The sequence below is a fragment of the Ambystoma mexicanum genome, chromosome 4q (assembly GCF_040938575.1).
Source record: "Ambystoma mexicanum isolate Mex_15411 chromosome 4q, UKY_AmexF1_1, whole genome shotgun sequence".
Taxonomy (NCBI): Eukaryota; Metazoa; Chordata; class Amphibia; order Caudata; family Ambystomatidae; genus Ambystoma; species Ambystoma mexicanum.
The window spans coordinates 1,076,201,280-1,076,216,795 of NC_090928.1; positions in this window are offsets into that span (position 1 = coordinate 1,076,201,280).

A 15,516-nucleotide genomic window follows, 5' to 3' on the forward strand; every position below is an offset into this window, starting at 1 on the left:
TAACAAAGTTAAAAACACAAGCAAAAACCATAAATTATATGTGTACACGTAAAACAACTGCTCAACCATATCAATAGCTCAAGTCATAGTTACACTGATGTGGAAACTGTGGTGCTGTGTCTCATACAAAACACATTAAATTGGTTTCACTATTCATTCCTCTTGGTTGCGTAGAGTACAGCATATCAATCCACCAGACTTCCCTCTGTTGTAGTTTCCTGGTAAGATCCCCACACCTCATTCCCAGGGTGACCTGTTCTAATATCACACATTTGAGCTGTGCAATTGTATGTCTAACTTCCACAAAATGTGATGTAACAGAGGATTTCAAATGACGGGTTATTATGTTGGATTTATTCTCCATCCAGCGGAGCTTTGCCTTCCTGGTTGTGATGCCCACGTAATAAAGACCACAACAAAATGTCAACGCGTATACAACATTTTTAGAATCACATGTGCATGAGTGCTTAAGGGAGATTGATTTCCACGTATGTGGGTGTGTAATGGTGTTACCTTTCATATTGTTACCACAGTGCTGACAGTTGTAACACTGCACCGTGCCTTTATGCTGTTTGTGGGTGGAGATAGTGTTGGACATTTCAGCTCTAATTAAACTGTTCCGCAGAGTTCTACTTTTTCTATATGCAAATAGGGGTAGTTCACGAAATAGATGTTGCAATGTAGGGTCTATCTGAAGCATGGGCCAATTTTTCTTAATTGGCTAGTCTATTGGATTGGACATACATTTCCACATCAAGAAAGTGAATCCGTGCTCTGCTTGTCGTAGTTGTAAATTGAATTCTGGGATGCATGTTGTTCATAGTTTCGAATAATTGATGTAATTTGTCCTCAGGTCTCGACCAAATACCAACTACATTGTCAATGTAACGAACAAAAACCTGTAGTTGTTGCGTCCTTCTTGGCGATGACAAGATGTGTTCGTCTTCCAGGTAAGACATATAGATATTAGCATTGGCGGGGCCATTGCCGCCCCCATGCTAGTTCCTGAAAGCTGAAGAAGATATTTGTCGCCAAATCGAAAGAAGTTATTCATGAGGACTAACTTAAGTAGAGTTAACACGAATAATCGGTCGCCCTGACACTCAGTCGATTTCAGTAGGAGCCATTCAACGGCCTAAATATCCGCCTCATGTGCGATATTGGTGTATAATGAGGTGACATCCATCGTGAAAAGAAAGTTCAGTAAATTCAGTAAGAAAGTTGCTCATAGTGCCAAGCCTCCTGAATTTCATGGTTATTTTGTAGGGGATAGATGGTGGGTCTAGAGATTGATAGGACTTTTCCCTCCAGTAGAAGCATGTGCGGTTGGGAAGCTGGACTCCCCTGCAGGCTTTGTTTCAATTATACGGAAGACTAATATCATAATTGAGTAACAGTATATGTGTCCAATATAACCGTTCCAGGTCAGATATGTTGCATTATGGGTGTGTAAGTGACTCAACATCATCAGAAACCCAATGCTAAGTGAAAGCCAAGTACATGGGATTGAAAAACAAGGGAACAGATGAAAGGGAACTAGATAGCAGAGAAGAACCAGACGAGAGGGGAAACAGCCCAGCCTGAAATCCAGGATAGAGGAAGCAGGTCTACCCAAAGAGTTCCCCAAAGACTGTTCAATATAAGCTGAGCCCTTATATGTTTTAATCCGTTATAGGGCCTGATTCACAGAAGTGTTTTATAATGGTGCAATGCCATAGGAAAACGCTCTGTGAATCAGGCCAATAGTCCTTGTAGCTTAAAGAGTTAACCGTCATGTGTCAAAATATACCATTGTGTCCCTTACAGTTATAACTAAACTAGAAGGTTGAGTCAATGTTCTTGGTCCAGGATAATGACTCCTTTCTCCTGGACTGGGTAGCAAAGTCCCGGTTACCAGTTCTTAGCCAGGGGCAATGACTCCTTTCCCCTGGTGCCAATACTACACAAACAAAGGACTATCATCACTCCTGTAACAGTCTGTTACAGAAAGTTAACTGTTTCTTAGCTCCAGGGGGAATGCCTCTCTTCCCCTGGATCAAATGTTCGTAACACAGTTCTTGTCTTGCCAGGGGGAATTACTCTCTTCCACTGGCCTCTTGGTTTGATCCTTCTTTGGATTCAATTAGAATGACTCCCTTCTCCTGAACAGGATCTCAAAGTTCAAGTCAGAATTGACTTCTCAATTCTCACCAGTTGAATGCCTCTCTTCCCTGGTCAAAAAGTTCACAAATGATGCAACAGTTCCTTAGCTTCTCACCAGGGTGAATGACTCCCTTTCCCTGGATAATGTATTTACTGCCAAGAGAATGTCTCCCTTCTCTTGGTAGAGACTTTTAGTTAGTCTCGGGAATGACTCCCTTCCCCAGACTCCTTAGTCAACCCTGTTTGGTTTTGTATTCACAGGAGGATGACCCCACCCCCAACCCCCCTGGTAGCTCAAGTTGCACTATTACACACAAATAGGGGGATTGACTTCCTTCCCCTGGTCTTGTTGATCCTTTCTCTAGGCTGTTTTCCCACAGTTATTGCCAAATGTATTGAGGGTCTGTGAGAAACCTGAGGGTATTCTCACTCCTACTCCTTTGGATCCTCTGCGCAGATGGCCAGGAAAAGAACATTGCTCTTGGAACCTGACCTTGGAGAGCGAGGGATAATCACCTGGGTGGAGGGTCCTTGAGGAATGGGGGTGGGGTGCCCTTGGTTAGACATGGTAACCCCCTTTCCCTGCTGACAACCACCCTAACCCTCCCCAACCTTTGTAGGCTATTATATCCCCACAAATAATAACATATAACATTTGACAGCACTGAGATGAAGAAGATGCAACTAATAGTGATGAAGATTACTCCTTTACACTACTCTGGTACTGGGACGAAGAAGATGCTTGTAACAAACTATGAGGGTCAGGCATGTCCCTGTAATTGTGGCCAGGCAGGACTAATCAGAGCTCCACTCCTGCAGCCAGGAGGAGGAACCAGGATGCCGGCAGAAGTCCCACTGGACTTGTGAGACCTGATGTAAGGGGGTCTGTATTGGCCACAACCCTGGGAGACTCTAGACAAAAGCGCGTGCAGCCGGGGCTGAGAAGGAGCCCAGGATGCCGAGGACGGTGTGGTATCCGGATACCAGCATCAAAGGTTTTGGTGTGAAGCAGGGAGCCCACACAGCTAACTAATCAGAGTTCCACACCTGCAGCCTGTCAAGGGGCTGCAGGTGTATAAAGGGAGACCAGCCCAGCAGGGCAGCGCACGACAGGTGAAGCAGCAGGAGACCTGTGAAAGAAGGCAGCTGTCATGGCCCAGGAGGAAGAACTAGGATGCCGGTAGAAGTCCCACTGGACTTGTTGGACCTGTTGTAAGGGGGAGTTTGAATTGCCCACAAGCCTGGGAGCCTCTAGACCAAAGTGAGTGCAGCTTGGACTGAGAAGGAGACCGGGATGCCGAGGACGCTGTCCGCATCCAGAGACCAGCATCAAAGGTACCGGTGTGAAGCAGGGAGCACACAGCGAACGAGCAGAGTTCACAACAGTGGGTTTTCCCGATTTATGACTTCACAAGGTGAAAGGAAGTCGTGGGAAACCACTCCAGCACCAAACTGACAACAAGTGAGTAACTGTTCAAAAGAATACATAATTACCTGCCTATTGAATACTGAACTAAATCGAAATTTGATATTTGAAAATCCAATGAATATTGAATAACTAAATGGAAACTGAGCATTGAAATAAAAACTAGCACACATTGAATATCAAATTAAATAACAATTTACTTGAAAAGCGAACACTATACATTGAATACTGAACTTAATTAAGCCACATAAGAGAACATGGAACTCCGAGCTGAAAAGTGAACTTTGGCACAATGAATCAATTCAAACCTGGAAGTCTAATATATTAAAGGCTAAGGGAAGCCAAACAGTGAACTTTAATGAATTAATGCAGTGCGACAAGGCTACAGTTGGGCAAGGGTCTGCGAAACATGGTAGCAGAGCCACAAGGCGACCAAGGAGAAGCCAGAGGAGTACAAGAATATACCCTACACAAAGAGCCCAATACAGGTAATCAAGTGTCAGTGACCTGATGCTCCTGTGTGTGAAGGCTGAGGAGTCCAGGGTCCTGGTTACGTGACCTGTGATGGGTGGACCGTGATGGCCGGCCGCTTTGCCTAGACCAGAGGACCCCTATTGGTGAAAGCTAAAGACAATGTGAAACAAGCTTAACAAAATCACTGCAGAAGGGCTGGCGAAGCAAGCCAGAAAGAAGGTCAGGCTGACCTGCTGTGTGTTTAAGACTTCTAAAAAAATGAAAACATGTATAATTAAAAACGTCTTAGAGAAAGGAATCCTGAGACTTAAAGGAATAGTGCGCTCAAAAATGTTATTGTCCCGAGCGTTCGGGCATGTGGCTTTATGCAAACTGTAATCAATAGTGAAAACATTTCCTATGCACCTTACCTTAGCTTTTCTTACTTTAACACATGCGAAATCAACGAGCGGGGCGCGGCCATCTTGTGCTAATATTATCCGTTGCTGCATCGCCCTTTCAACAGCCCTCGTGGCACTAAATTATATGATCCGCCGCTGTAGCTGACATCACTAGATGTGTACGGCCTATTTCGCAATGCGAATGAATGCACGTCTTTTGTCAACGTTTCCTGTGCCCCAGCTTATGGCGGGTCTCCATGGAAATGGCAGGACACCTCTTTCCTCAATAAGTATAAACAGACCGCTTCTCATCAGACAACATCAGAATAGCTTTTTCAATCTTTCACTGTTTTTTTGTATAGCCTGTGACTCATTACGGCTCTGTTCTGCTGTCTTTGTTGCTCGGAGCCCGTGAAAACAGATACTTGTACTAGCATTACTATTGATTTTAATTTTGTCGTATAATGGCAACAATACAGCCCTACCAGTACGAGCCGGCGTATTCCGAGGCGGAATTAGTTGATATAGAAAGATGTGGAAACGATGGGGCATCGGACGACAGTTGGGAAGACGAATCACTGGATCCTGAGCCAGAGCCTAGTCGCATGGAAGACGTTTTCACCTGGTGTACCTGCAATCGGTGCAAGGTCATGCCAACCGAGGAGGAGTACTGCTGCTGCATAGAAAAGTCTGGATGCTTGGCCTACATATCGGAAGAAGTGTACTCTAGATTTGATGTCACTTTGACCACTGAGGCCACTAACATTTCTTGTTTGTCTCCTATATTGTCGTAACTTTGATCTATCACTGCCAAATGAATGCAGTCTGGCAATTGAATACATCTCTCGTGCTTTGGGGAAATCATAGTGGTCATATTATGTGTCTTTCAATTTCAACTAAGAAACAATATTTCTCTCTTCCCCAAACGTTATGGATTGCATGGGTGTTCACTTTTGTAATGTGTCTACACTTTAAAGCCCAAGCTGATTGATTTATGAAGTAACATTTGTATGGGCAACTATGCCATAGGATACTGGATGCATTTTCAACTAAGGTTTGTACACTTATCAGGTTCATTTAAATACAGCATGTATGTTTCTCTTCCACAGGTGGTACAGGCTGGTGGCCTATCGTTCGTTTACATGGTGGCTTCATGGGAGGCTTGGATACTGTGTTCGACGAGTAATACCCGCCTGTGTCGTTGGAGCCATTCACGCCAAATTCCCCAGTGACAGCGGACAGTACAGGGGATTTTCCCACACTGTGCTGCAACTCAAAGTATACAATGTATAGTATATATGTGCCATCAACATCAGCAACAAAATAAACAAAATAAAATACAAAAGAGCTTTTATGAATAGTTGTTTCAATTTTGTCTGTGAATAAAGGACACACTCACTTGTCTATCAGGGACATGAAATAATGGTTGGTGCCCTTTTACGCTCAACTCCTCTGCAACAAACCATCCCTCCTCCATTATAAACGGCCAAGGTGCCAAACACCATGTACACTTCAAAGGTATCTTCCTCACAGGGGCCATTGTTCACATTGCCTCCTCAGACCGAGTGTCTCCAGGCTCCCCTGAAGCAGACCACGCCCCTGCAATCCACATAAGTGTGACTCGCTTCAGCAGTGTTCCGGCCCTTTTCTGCACGCCTCTTGCTCATCCATCCCTCCATCCACTATCAATGGCAGTTCGCACCTGTGGCCGTGCGCTCCCAAGCGGGCTGGCAGGGTGGGAACGGCCAAGGTGCCAAACACCATGTACACTTCAAAGGTATCTTCCACACAGGAGCCATTGTACACATGGCCTCCCCAGACCCAGTGTCTCCAAGCTCCCCTGAAGCAGACCGCACCAGAAACATGTCACACATTCACATACACACCCACTTTTCTAATCCTTAATAAACCCCTTGATATTTATCCGGAGACCGTCTTTGAGCTACCCAGCAGTGTAATGTTCATTCATCTCAATGACTTTACCATTTTCTAATGTTTCAAGTGTTCTGATCTCGATTATATATAGTACATTTTATCATTGTCAATTGTAATATAATTGCATGTTTCCTTTTGATGCATGAAAGTACATTCAACAGACGAGTAACAAGTTACGATTAGTGTCATATCAATCAATTCTGTATGTATGTCAATTCTGTATGTATGTAGTATTCGACTACGCTACACAGGTTTTGGTTCTTTGAACAAAACAAACATTGCAGCTGGTCCAGAATATGAGGTATGCGTACTAACAGTTACATTGAATGAAAGAAATTAAATCCTACATAGGATAGTATTAGACAGTGACATGCATATAAACGTGCAGTGTTTAAAACTTTTCTCATTTCAGGTCTAACGTTACACTTCCTCCCTAATGCAGAATACATTGCAAAATGTTTGAGGGCAACATTACAATCAATATGTTTTGCACAGTGATCTCTGATCAAGTACACTTGCCGTCAATCAGGTGAAATTCGAAATGTATATTTTGACTAAATGATGTGCACTGTTTGCAAGGGTATGTATGTAAGCGATGTGTGCAATGAAATATTTTAATTTCCAATACGTTTCACGTTTGTTTTTTTAATGAATATTCTATTCAAGGAATGTACACATGGTGTGGAATTAGAAGAGGAGGCACATGGATAAGAGGTGGTGGATCAGCTTGCTGGTGCGGTCGTCACAGAGAAGACCACGGTTTCATAGAAAATCAAGAAAACAAGGGTAACTAGCAAACAATTTCATTTTCTAGAAGTGTTTTGGGCCGGTGTTTTCTTCATAACATTTTTTATATTTAAAGTGCTATCTACTGTATGTGTGCTATACATTGAAAATGTTTTTACAACCCATCTCCTAGAGGCCCAGAAGGAAAAGAAGTATAAAGACACGGACAACAAATGAAACCAAAGATGTTGCTTGCCAAACAGATTTCACCATGGAACAACTACTATTTGAGGCACAGCGTGGTCCATTCAATAAGCAGACTTATGCCCAATGGCCTGAAACTGAATGCAATGTGACCGGCGAAGCCAGCAAAGTGTTGTTGGACCATTGCTACAATGTGAGAACTTTACAGGATGAAACTGAATACAATGAAGATGCTTTTGAATTCCTCGCAGACCACTTGACACAATCTACACCCGCAAAAAAAGGTCCACCCAATAAACAATTGACGTTGATGGTTTCTCCAATTCGTGTGCAAATAACTCAAGCTGAACTAACAGAGACTGAAGCTTCTACACAATTGACTGAGTAACTTGCCAAAGATCTCGACTACAGTTTGTCTAGTTTGGCCGATTTGTCCACCACAGTTGAGTCACAAACCACAATCATGCAGTACGATTAGCTAATAAAGGAGCAGAAATACATTGTATTCGACAGCTGCCTGGTAGAGATTATGCTGATGATGAAATGTGTCCATCCACTGAGGGGGAAAATATGCGGGCAGCCATTGGTGAATGTGACTCGTGTATTACAAGGCACTAACCTGAAAATCCAAGCCACCTGTGTCCACCTCCATGATACATTTTCATGGTCCGCTCAACTGATGCTGGGAAAAATCTACTTTGTTGAGCAGCTTTACTTTTCAGTGGCTCGACTTTTAGTAAGTTTTCCATTTTCTGTAAATGTGTGGGAGTTCAGTTCCTTGCTAAAACGCAGTACTACAAATTTCAAAGAGAATTCTTATTCCCCGCTATTGTCAAGTCTGAAAAATTAAACAAATGTCAATTGAAAGCACATTCTTGGGCAAACGGTTCAGGCTAGCTGGTGATGGACAGTGTGACAGCCCCGGATTTTCAGCAACGAACTGCACATACTACTTTCAAGACATGGTAACAAAACAAATTGTGAGTTCGGAGATCGTGCAGGTGTCCTAATGTAAATCTTCTGTGGCCATGGAGAAACATGGTTTCATAAAATCCCTGGAACATCTTCAAACAAAAGGAAAGGCAAATAGACCTCATAGCCAGTGACAGACATGCTTCATTAGCCAAGGCCATGCGAGAGCAGTTTCCAAACATTCATCATCAATTTGATGTATAGCACTTTGTCAAATCAATCACTAAAAAAATTACAGCTGCTGGTATAAAGAAGGGTTCGGAAAATATATTACAGTGGTCTCAGACTTTCAGCAACCATCTTTGATGGAGGTCCAAAACTTGTGATGCGTCTGTGGAAACTCTACTTGAAAAATGGCAATCATTAATGCACCACTGTTCCAACGTTCACTCATGGACAGAAAACCAACATTTTCACCAATGTTAATGTTAATGTTTAAGGATATTTGTACCACGCGCTATCACCACCGGAGTGGTCCCTTGTGCACATGGATCTTTATCGGAGGAGCATGAATGCAAGAAGAAGTGGTTGGTTCCATCTTCACCTGCACACAAAGCTCTTGAGAAGATAGTGTTTGATAAAACTCTTTCAAGAGACCTAAAGGGACTCACAGAATTCTGTCACACTGGAGATTTGGAGGTGTTCCACAATATGTGCCTAAAGTACACACCCAAAAGGTTGCCTTTTGCCATAGACGGTATGCAAGCTCGGACATTACTAGCAGTATTAGCGCATAACGAGAACCTGGGGGAGAGAACAATCGAGAACTGCAGGAAGCTTTGGGATGCTTCGTTACGCAATGGCCTTTGCAAAACGAAGTAAAAAATGGGTGGCCAAGCCAATGTACCAGGAAATGGAATTCGATTTTGTGAAAATCTTACTTTGACTGTGTTGGCCATGCATACTCATGGAATCGATGCTGATTTTCTTCCTAGGACACATACATTGCCAAAAAAAATTGCAAACGAGCCCTGTCCACCGAAAGCAGATCTCGTTGAACAATTGATTTCCCGGTAAAAATGATTTGCAGCCGTGTTCGTACATGAACAATGGAATGCTATTAAACTCGAATTTCAAAGCTATTGAAAGTATTAAGAAGTATTTAATTATGCACATTTAATCCAGTTTTTGATTCATTCATTTATATCTCGAACGATAACATGAATGTCTGTGGGTGCTTGGTGTCTTCAAAGCTCGACATAAGTGGCTAAAGTGTTCAAATTGTCTTTTCAAATGTATCCTCTTTATCAACTTTATTTTGCAAGAAGTGCCTGTTTTAGGATGCCATACAGGGTAACTCTGTGTTGTGCCCCCTCACGCTTTCAGCCCGCTCTTGTGGGTCCTTGACTGATCAGGGCACAGGAGGGTCAGATGTATATCAGCATGAAAGGAACTGCGGGGTCTGAGCTGGAGGGCGCAGGCCTGGCAGGTGTAGGTTGCACAGGAAGTTCAGTGGAGATGAATGGCCACTTGGATTTATGACTCCTCAGTGTCTCACGTTAACCGCAGAAACTATTCCTCCACGAGAACAGGGCACGTGCAGACGTGGCGAGGACATGGGGTGGGCTGGCTGAGCTAGGTGCTGGGAATGGGAGAGTTGTATTTGTACAAAGAGAGATGGAATTTCGGGCATATTAGAAAGATGTCATTGGGCCTATTTGAAAATGGTTTCCTCGTTATCTGTTTTACTTACCCCAACTGTGACTGTTTTCCCAAAAAAACGAAATCACTAGCACTATTGATGGGTAAAAAAGTATTCACGATAGCACAGCATTGGTGGATGCCCGCTAACAATGAGTTTATTTTTCCAACATATTTCAAATGCCACGTTGGTCGGCCGGCGGGCTAATCGCTCCCATGAAGTGAAGGTCACTGCGTTTGATGTAGCTTGTGGGGAGTTCACACCGACACATCTTGTACAGTATGTTTTTGATCTGTGGCTTTCCTTCACAAAAACTAAACTTCTCATACACGCTCCAAAGAAGGTTCATTTATTGTTCAACCTTGGATGAAAGAGAGGATTCGCTATGGGTTGAAGGACTGAAGTTGTGGAATACCAGAAAAAATAATAAGGTTCACTGTTTTAAAAGTTGACATTGGAACATTTATTTTCATTCTATGAAAACCGTTGTTCTGAGCGGACACTCTGCTTTACGCCGAGAGAATGGAAATACAAAATATCATGTAAATTTGGCTGAAGACGAGTTTATATATAGACAAACGATTAAAAGTTTCATTTTCTGACCGGTATTGCCTACTTACATTGTTATAGGTTGTTGGTTGGGGCATATTGTGACGACACGCAAACACAACCTCTATGCAGTCTAGTGATATCTAAACCACTTCGTCCCATGTCATATCAGTGTGTGCTATCAACATTGTATTATTGGGGAGCAGGCGCTCCTCTCTAGAAAGAACATGGCATGATAACCTGTTATGTGTTTTTTTTACACTTTGAGTGTCCGCAGCCATCACCTTTAGCTCAATGTACCTTTTGCAGATGGGAAATATTGATTTGCATATTTGTCTTTATCCCGGGCACATGGTCAGTCCAGCACCGAAATGCTATGGCAATTCCCTTCTCAACTAGAGTACCTACAGCAACCCCATACACGTGTTTCAGCCTTGTTGTACCTCATCAGTGAGGTGGAGCTGTGCCTCTCTGAGCACAGTGAGCATGGAGTCCATGTCTGTGTTCCTCCAGGTTCCAGCAACCGCAAGTTCGTTGCTAATAATCCGTTATAATGCCGTCTATGTATTGTTTGAATTTTTCCATCAGCTTCCGCATCCCATTGGGAGCTAAACATACTCCACAGTGCTAACCTCTCAAGCACATCGTAGACTCAAACTTTCCCTGATGTTTTCTGTGTGTTTCCATTGTTTGTGTTGGTTATTAGGTTTCACCCGGTGCAGAATGAAAGGGTAAATGGATGAATTTGAATAAAGAATGGCTACTGAAATATATTTGTATTCTGTTTTCCACACAGCTACGTTCTTCCTTTCTGCGAATGTCATTTTTTCCAGGTGCCGAGTGATGGTTTCTTCAACCAGCAATGGCAGATACTAAATGGATGGATTTCGAATACGCTGATGTGGGATGATCGTCAGGGACCGATCTGCCCTTTGGCGGTACCAGCTACAAGGAAAAACCTGTCCTCGTTTACGGTGGTCTAGCAAGAAGCTGATGCCGAAGCCTTGCGAATCAAGGTGCTTCTAATGCGCATCTTCTCCCGAAAGGAACACTGTGTGCCTCATGATAAAGTTTCGATGCTGTAATCCAGGACATTCAAAATGGGTGTTAACTGGAAATCTGCAGATGTTCTCGGAGCATTTTTTGTGAAATAAAAGAACATTATAAATTGCAGAGGATTCCTTTTTCTTTTAAAAATATTGTTTTCTATTCCGATTTGGGACGCCCTGTGCTGTAAGAGGATGTCATTGTTGAAGTTCTGGGTTCTGCGTCAACTGACGTTAAGAAGTAGGTACGCTGCCCACTAACGTCATGAAAGTAGGTGGAGAATATCGCTAGGAAAAGTGATGTCAGCCTCGGGGGTGAGTGATATGATTTAGTGCGGCAGGGGCACTTGAGTTTAGGGTGATTGATCCACGGATAAGATTGGCAGAAGATGGCCATGCCCCGCTCTTTGATTTCGCATGTGTAAAAGTGCAGAAAACTAAGGTAAGGTGCATAGGAAATGTTTTTTACGATCGATCACAATTTGCTTAAAACCACATGCCTGAACACTCGGGACAATACTAATTTTGAGCTCACTATTCCTTTAAGGAACTATACTTGTCTTGGGATTGGAATCTCGAGACCCCGTTGTTTTGAACTGCATTACTTGAAGCTTGGAGAAGGGAATCCCAAGAACTGGTGTTGAACTATATCACCTTGAACTGGAGAAAGGTAAACTTTGAGCCTTTCTTTTATGGAACTTTCTTATGCTTGGGAAAGGGCAGCTGAACGGAAGCTGTGAGCTGAAAGAAGCTCAGACCTTTGAGTTAAACACTGTTTCTTTTACCTTGGATATGATATGATATTATATTTTATTTGTATGCCGCTTTGACATCCCTAAATATTGGTTCATTTTAATTGTGATGGAAATGATAGGTTTTGGACACAGACAGACTTTTACGTTGAACTCTTTAGCGCAGACTTTCCTTATTTTCATTCAGGTAAGGAAATTCCACCTTAGCATAGGGAAAGTTTGGCCTTCGACCATCCTGACATTTAAGTTAATAAATATCTTTTTGTTTGAACTTGAAGTCTGTTGCCTGTGTCACACTTCATGATGTCTTCACAGGTCCCAGACCCTGGCTTCCCCACTTATTGAGCTTGGACATCTTGGTTCACTACCCTGCCAAGTACTGCCACAAGCAAGATGGCCCGTGAGTACCATCAGTTTTGGGTGTGGGTCCCAAACCCGTGTTTCTCTGCTTTCTTTGCTCTTGCAGACTTGGGTCACTTGCCTGCCAAGTACTGCTACGAGAAAGATGACTCATGGCTTTTTCTTGATTTATTTGTTTTCATATTGGGGTTCTTATGTGTACCACTGTTGGGGAATGTCAGGGGTCAGAGTAAGGAGACAGACACAGTGTTGGTTTTTGACAATATGTTTTTATTTAAATAATAAAAGGAGTTGGAAAAATGCTGTACTAGCTATTTGAGGGGGTACCCTGCCTCAACAAAACTAATGAGTTTGGCCAAAATAACTGTCCATCGTCCTATCACAAAACCTATTCTGACCCTCCCATTCAAATACCACAAGACTACTACAAGGGAAAATAATATTTACTTGGCTCTTTTCCTTCAGCCTGTTGGTGTTCTCGAACACCTGGTTCTTTTCCCATCAAAGTTTACAGTGTTCGGTATAATATTAATGAATCCCAAAATAATAAACAGATCCACCAAGTCAGTGAGGTGGTGCTGGGATTGGTTACTGCTGAGGAAGTGATTTCCTTCCCCTGGTGATTAGTGTTCAAGTGCCAAGGGGGACAATCCACTTAACCTGGTCTTATCCTTTTTAGTGGTTGGGGTTTGGTATTTTGGGTGATACAGTTGGTCTACAACCTTGCCAAGTGTATCAGCATATTTCCCATTTACCATCACAAGGAAGAATGTGGTTCTTCTCGTGTATTTGTTTATTCATGACTATAGTTTGACCTAAAGCCTTGGTCTCCCCTTGTCAAGGATTGTATGTCTAAGTCCCCCGACCGGAATATACTTGGTTCACTAACCTGCCAAGTATTTCTGTCCTTGCACACTGGGACGAGGTAGAGAGATGGGGGGTCTTTGACACGTTTCATTTAAACTAATGAGGTCTAATTGTTCTTTTTTTAATTTCTCCAATAACTTGGGTTTACTCTCCTGCCCAAGCCAGCCATTTCTCGTTATTGCTTATTTAGTTTGCAATCCCACTTCATGCACCTGAAGCCCCCCATCATCCATGCCCAGACTCTTGCTCATCTACAAGAAGGCCAGGCTTCCATGAAAGCATCAGCCGATAAGAGGCGGGTTGTGGCACCCGATTATCATGTAGGAGACCACGTTTGGTTATCCTCACGTCACCTGCACATACGAGGGTGTCGCAAACTCCTCCCTAAGTTCGTTGGTCCTTTTCGGGTGTCTGGGGTCCTGAATCCGGTTTCTTACTGCCTTTCTCTTCCTTCAAATTGGTGTATCCACCCGGTGTTTCACACCTCTCTGCTCAATCTGTGCCCTGGTCCTACCCGCCTGGTCTCTCCCTCTGCTCCTGTGGCTGTGTTCGACCCTGATGAGTATGAGGTTGGGGGCATATTGGGCTCTCGTTTGTTCAGGGGTAAACTGCAGTACCTGGTGGATTGGCTGGGTTACGGTCCTGAGGACTGCTCCTGGGTTCCTGCCTGGGATGTCCATGCTCCTCGTCTGGTAGCCCAGTTCCATAGGGATTCGCCTGCTAGCCCACGGGGTCGTGGGCCTTTGGGGGGGGCTCTGCTATGCCGTTCATTGGTCATGCCCCACAGACGGACATGTTAAAAAGCAGGTTCCAGGCTCTTTAAGATTTCTTCAGGTAAGTTTATTTCCAAGTTCTTAGTTACAAATCCACATGAAGACATAAAGGACATAAGCTGTGACAACACCGGCTCCCATCACCCAGGGCCAGCCAGCTGTAACCGCCTCTACCCAGAACACTCACTCAGAATATTCCATCATCCACACATAAACATTCCACATGACATCTCAAGCTACCTCACCTCAGACAGGCACAATACAACACACCTCCCTCTTTTACTAAACCATACATGCACAGAACAAGTCACATACCAGAACAACACAACTACCACCTTCCAAGATATACGCATATGTAACACTCAACTGGCAGACAGACACTTCTACGGCCAAACCCAACTATCAAAACATCACACCCTGACAAACTACATTCCATGTACCAATAACAAAAATACTGTCATCCATCTGCCTGTTCCTGCCACAAACAAGCAACTGGGCTCTCACCCCAGGACCTGGCCAACCCTGAAACTGGGCTACTTCACCTACATTCCTGAACAACCACAAGACTGCTACACCTCCTACCACCTGCCCCCGCCTACAACAACGCGGGTGTCCAGGCTGCCACCCTGGAACTCCAGCAGGCCTCTAGACTGCCACTCTAGAGAGCTGAGACCTCCAAGCCTCCAAAAAGACAACCACAACCTCACTCCAATAGGGATTCACAAAGTGGAAACACAAAACATCACTGAGATCACAAACACCCATGGTCTTAATACCATACTCATTACACCAGACCAGGATGTACAAGCCTTCCAAACACATTGGGAGCGGTGGCCACGCACTCCCAAATCCAACATCAATGACTGGTAAAAACTAAACGGTTTTATAGCAAGGAAAACATCCTAACCCAAAACAAGCTGTTGAACCCATGGATACAACGAAATCCACAATAAATACCACAAGTAACATAGAAAACAATTTACTCATCATCTCAGGACTTACCACACTCAATACCAACGGGTCATTACCAGGTGTCCCCAGCTACCCCTTTACCACCAGCTACCTACTGTCCAATGTGATGAGAAGGATAAAAAAAAAACCTAGAGGAGGCGCTACCTCCCTCACAGAACAACCTCATTGCTGTTCAACCTTTACCGGAATCAGGTAACCCCTATAACCAGACCAATCCCCTCACATGAAATTAGAAAATCCTAACCTCCTTAATTGAAAGAGTCGAGGCGCTACCTCACTCTAGAACAATCGCATGG